General features: G+C 51.2%; 1 pseudogene; it reads right to left on the bottom strand.

Moving 5' to 3' along the window:
* Window positions 1–4,104: 4,104 nt before the first annotated feature.
* LOC142451535 (fructose-bisphosphate aldolase A pseudogene) lies at window positions 4,105–5,433 on the bottom strand (annotated as a pseudogene).
* Window positions 5,434–5,784: the final 351 nt, after the last annotated feature.

Raw genomic sequence — 5,784 nt, 5'->3', positions numbered from 1 at the left:
GCAGCCTGCCAAGGCAAAACACCCCCACCCCCGTCCCCCAAAAAAGAGGATTTGCACTTTTTATGTGTAGCAAACCAAAAACCAAACTCATGGCCATCAAATAGATTCTGACTCATAGCTAGTGGAACTGCCCCATGGGAGTAGAAAGCCTCATCTTTCTCCCAATGAATGTGGACGATTTACACCAGGATGTAAATTGAGGGGATTATTAATATGTACTGTATTTCTGATCAATAGTCATGAATATGCATTGGGGCAGGGCTATGACTCCTGGCCAGGAAATGACCTCTTGGACCCTTGGCTCTCCATGTTGTCCAAATTGGTCTGGTGCCACCTTTCTGCCAACTATCGATTTTTACCAATGCCCTTTCATTCCAGAGCTAACTGTAGATTGTAACTCTTTCTGGGCGTTTTTGGTGGGACGAATCTGGTTATAACCGATAGTGTCTTGTTGTGGTGGGGTCCTCGGCAGGGATGAAAAGGCTCAGAGGGAACAGGTTCTCAGGAAGGGAAGTGCAGGTTAATTATGGGCAGTCTATGAGGTGGATGTATTTCAACATCCTGTAACAACATCTCTCACATCCTCAGGGCCAATTTATTGGGCAAGCTGTGGAATTACAGGGTTACCCAGGGCCAAGCAAGTTAGGGAGTGGTCTCAGCTGTCTGGTTGGTTTAATTGCTGTGGGAAACTGAGAACCAGGCAGAGAGTGTATGCAGTCCAATTCTGGATGCTTCTCATTGAGATTCAGGGAGCCAGACTCTGGTGGAGGAAGGCCTTCGCATTCGTGCATTGGAGATCAATCCCAGTCACTTTCTCCTAACTAAAGATTATTCCCCACAATGCCCCCGGGAAATAATACCAATTTTAAGACGGTGCTTGCAAGCACACGGTTGCTACCTTATGCTTGAAGGTTGTTATCTACCTGAATGGTATCTTCCACCAAGAGCGATCAGACCGCCCCACCCTCAGTACAGCCCACTCCCTTCTGAAAGGATCATAGACTGCTCCCCTGGAGACGAGCACAGAGACATAAGGTCCAGCCAACTCAGAGCCAATCAAGGCTAAGCCTCCATCTTAACTCTGGAACCTGCCCATCTTGTTACATGTGTACCTTCCTGTCAAGTGTATTCCCCTTTCTGTTAGGTATGTGTATGACGTGGCTTGTGTGCCTGGGATTACATAGACCTATGAGAGAATACATTCACTCGCACTCTCTCTTGATCCGGCCCTTGGAAGAGGTAATCCCTTACGTGTCTTGTCTGAGGTTTCTGTAATTTACCCTTCAGTTACACAACCACCCCTTAGGACCCATTTGGTTGTGGGTGCCGGTCCCCCCCAAATGGCATGTGACCTTTTGTCACAACTCAAAATGGAGCTAGGGCCTTCCACACACCAACTGCTTTGGACTTTAAGCTCTAAGACACTAACATTTTTTTTGGAGGGGGCTACAAATGTAGAAAGAGCCAATACATAATATATCTATTTTTTCTATCTTAAGGTTGCTTCCACCCAAGGCCCGCAGGCTGCCACTGCTGCCACTGTCCACTCTGCTGCTCCCTGACAAGTTCCAGCCCATTGTGTGAGGACCGGGCACTAGCATTGCTGGGCAGGGGCAAAAACATGAACGGTGTGTGGGGTGACGACATACTCCTGTGGTGTGGAGGAGGGCACACATCACCTTCGCCAAGAGTGTGATCACCGGTAAGCAGAATCCACACCAGCACAAGGTTCCAGACTGTTCTAGAGCCACGGGCTGTGAGGGAGGCAAATACAGTCAGGTCTTGGCCAATGGGTTGGACAACAAGTGCCCTGAAGCCCTGCCTCGAGCAACTGAAGAGGGTGTGCGCTCACAGAGGGCTGTGCCACTGCTGGGGCCTTTGTGTACCCGGCCAGCACACCAAGACGACTGGCCAGTCCAGGCTTACCGGGGGGTGGGCCCAAGAAGGAGTACAACGATAGAACTTGTCTGTGACAAAGGGCTTATGCAACACAAAATAAAAATAAAAGTTTGAAATTGCACTAGACCTATCTAAGAAATGAATATAGATTTGTCTGAATGCTTACCTGGAAATGTTGGCATTAGCTAATTTATGTTCACTTTCTATGGTATAACGGAGCCCTGGTGGGGTAGTGCTTATGCATTGGACTGTGATGCAAATGGCCAGCAGTTCAGAACCACCAGCAGCTCAGAGAGAGGACCACTGGGCTTTCTTTGCCACAAACAACTGCAGCCCCGGGAACCCTCAGAGCGTCTCCACGAGTCACCACTGATTTGGTGACAGTGAGTTTTGGAGGTTGTTTGGGGCTTTTTAACCATCTATGGAGTTCTATTGTCTTCAGTTCTATATAATTTAAGTTCCTTTCATTGGAGTAAATTCACTAAATATTGCAACAAATAAAAATCAAGACTGCACATTTAGGGAGGAAAGAGATGGAAAGTTCAGCTGCTACTTTCTAGGTAACATTTAAGGTTCTTTGTATCCTTCATAGACACAGTTTGGGGTTTCCTGGGGACACCGTGGCCAGTGTGCTCAGCTAGTAACTCAAGTGGCGGAGAAAGACAGGCCTGCGAGTCCACTTAAAGCAAAGCAAAGCCAGCCATTGGGGAGCCGGTTGATGTCTATCTGAACGATTCAATGCAGAGCTGATGGTCTGAAACGGGACCCCACCACCACCACCACCACCTGACTCACAGCCGAAACCTTCATTACAATGTCAGTGCCAACAACAGCCATTGAGACCCTATGGAGCACAGTTCTAATCTGACAAATACGGGGTTTGGGTCAGGCTGGACTTGAGAACCACTGTTTTTGTTTATTTCCTTGCCCAGCAAAAAGCCTTGGTCATCTGAGGATTGAGCCCCTGCCATGGAGAAGGATGGGCATTTGACCCCAGCCCAGGACCAGAGCAGAGTGGTCCAGGCCGCTGACTCAGACTTTGTGCTAAGAATTTGGATTCCGAACAAGCGGCCATCTAGCTCAGAAGCAAAAAAGCCCACATGGAAGAAGCACACCGGCCAGTGCGATCACGAGGTGCCCAAGGGACCAGGTATAAGGCATCATGCAAAAAAAAAAAAAAAAGATATATGTGTGTATGTGTGTATGTATGTGTATATGTGTGTGTGTGTATATATATATATCATATTAAATGAAGGGGGAAGTGCAGAATGGAGACCCAAGGCCTAAGTGTCGGCCAATGGAGATCCCCTCATAGAGGGGTTTAGGAGAGGAGAGGGTTAATTAGGGTGCAATGTAGTACCGATGAAGAACACAGCTTTCCCCCAGATCCTGGATGCTTCCTCCCCCCAACTACCATGATCCGAATTCTACCTTGCAGGGCTGGATAGGGCAGAGGTTGTACACTGGTACATATGGGAGCTGGAGGCACAGGGAATCCAGGGTGGATGATACCTTCAGGACCAAGGGTGTGAGGGGCGATGCTGGGAGAGTGGAGGGTGAGTGGGTTGGAAAGGGGGAACTGATTACAAGGATCCACATGTGAGCTCCTTCCTGGGAGAGGGACAGCAGAGAAGGGGGGGGGGGAGACTCCGGATAGGGCAAGATATGACAAAATAACAATGTATAAATTACCAAGGGCACATGAAGGGGGGCGGAGAGGGAAGGGAAGGGAAAAAAAAAAGAGGACCTGATGCAAAGGACTTAAGTGGAGAGCAAATGCTTTGAGAATGATTGGGGCGGGGAATGTATGGATGTGCTTTATACAATTGATGTATGTGTATGTATGGATTGTGATAAGAGTTGTATGAGCCCCTAATAAAATGTAAAAAAAGAAAAGAAAAGAATTTGGATTCCATGGATTCCATTTCCATTTGTTACAAAGCTCACAAATGGGCCCAGTAACTCGAGACCAAATGTCACACACACACACACACGCACACACTCGCACACACGCACACACACGCACGCACACTCACACGCGCACACACGCACGCGCGCGCACACTCACACGCGCGCACACACACACGCGCGCACACGCGCACACACACTCTCGCGTGTGCAAATTCAAAGTAAAATAAACAAATAGTTGAAGAGAGAAGCAGACTTTTCATTCACTGAGCAATTATTTCCCCCCCCCTTAAACCGCTGTTTATTGGCCGTGAGCTGGAAAGGGCGATGGAGTTAGCATACACAGACAACACCGCACACCACTGTCACAAGGGCGACGAGAGTGAGAGGAAAGCGTGGCCTGGAGCCCAGGTGGTGTCCTCCCAGCAAGAGGTGGGCATGGGAGGGGGCGGGGGGCCTGGAGTGTTGAGGGGGCAGCCTCACACCACCTCCATTTAGTAGGCGTGGTTAGAGACGAAGAGGGACTCGCTGGCTGCAGCCCCAGCTTGACGCTGGGAGTGTACTTTCCTTGGCAGGCGAGGCTGTTGGCCAGGGCTCGCTTGATGTACTCCTCCTGGGCCGCCTTCAGGTTCTCCTTCCTGCCACCCCAGGCCTTCAGGGCAGAGGCCTGCAGGGCTCGCCCGTAGGAGAAGGTCAGGGCCCATGGCTTCAGCAGGGGGCACTTGTTGATGGCGTTGAGGTTGATGGACGCCTCCTCCTCACTCTGGCCTCCAGACAGGAAGGTGACTCTGGTAACAGCAGGGGGCACGGTGCGGCGCAGTGCGGTGACGGTTGCCATGGCAATCTCCTCGTGGGAAAACTTCTGTGTGCAGGCATGGCCAGGGGTGACCATATTGGGCTTCAGCAAAGTGCCTTCCAGGTAGACGTGGTGGTCACTCAGGGCCTTGTAGACGTCAGCCAGCACCTTCTCAGCCAGCGCTTCAGGTCATGGTCGCCGTCGGGGAGGATCTCGGGCTCCACAATGGGCACAATGTCATTCTGCTGGCAGATGCTGGCATAACGGGCCAGCACGTTGGCATTTTCCATGATGGCGAGGGCTGAAGGGGTATGTTCGCCAATCTTCAGCACACAGCGCCACTTGGCAAAGTCAGCGCCATCTTTCCTGTACTGGGCACAGCGCTCAGACAGCTCGTCCAGCCCTTGGGTGGTGGTCTCGCCGTTCGTTCCTGCCAGGGGCACCACACCCTTGTCGACCTTGATGCCCACGGTCCCGCCCTTGGATTTGATAACTTGGGGGAAGGGGCGCCCGTCGTCCGCCTTCTGGTACAGAGTCTCATGGAAGAGGATGACGCCCCCAATGAAGGGGTTCATCCGGTCATCAGCGGTCAGCAGCAGCTGGCGGTAGAAGCGGCGATTCTCTTCGGTGCTCTCGGTCCCAATGGACTGCAGCCGCTTGGCAATGCTTCCGGTGGACTCATCCGCAGCCAGGATGCCCTTGCCCGGGGCCACAATGCGATGGGCAATGTCCGACAGCTCCTTCTTCTGCTCTGGGGTGAGCGCTGGGTATGGGTAGAGCATGGTGGCAAGTTCCTTCCTGGAGGCTGAAAGAAGCGGCAGCCTGTGGAATCAGCAGCCAGCGAGTCCACTGAGCTATTATTTATCTTACACAGCTGCCTCTTGATCCATTTACAGATTCTGCAGGAGAATGTGCGAACAGAACAAGGGGCAACTGCATGGTTTCAAATCTGGTGCGTCAGGGTGGTGTCCTCTCAACATACTGTTCCATCTGTGTGCTGAGCAAATCACCAGAGAAGCTGCAGTCGATGAAGGAAAGGGAAGCATCAGGATTTGGAGGAGGGCTTGTGGGAAACGGAAGGATTTCTCCCAAGCTGTCTCCCCCAAATATATGCCAAACTTGCGAATGACTATACACTTGGAGGGCATCAGGAGTAGATCAGGGGTCATTCTCCCAAGGGT

This window comes from Tenrec ecaudatus, chromosome 1 (assembly GCF_050624435.1).
Source record: "Tenrec ecaudatus isolate mTenEca1 chromosome 1, mTenEca1.hap1, whole genome shotgun sequence".
NCBI lineage: Eukaryota > Metazoa > Chordata > Mammalia > Afrosoricida > Tenrecidae > Tenrec > Tenrec ecaudatus.
This window is presented reverse-complemented; position numbering and strand designations above follow the sequence as displayed.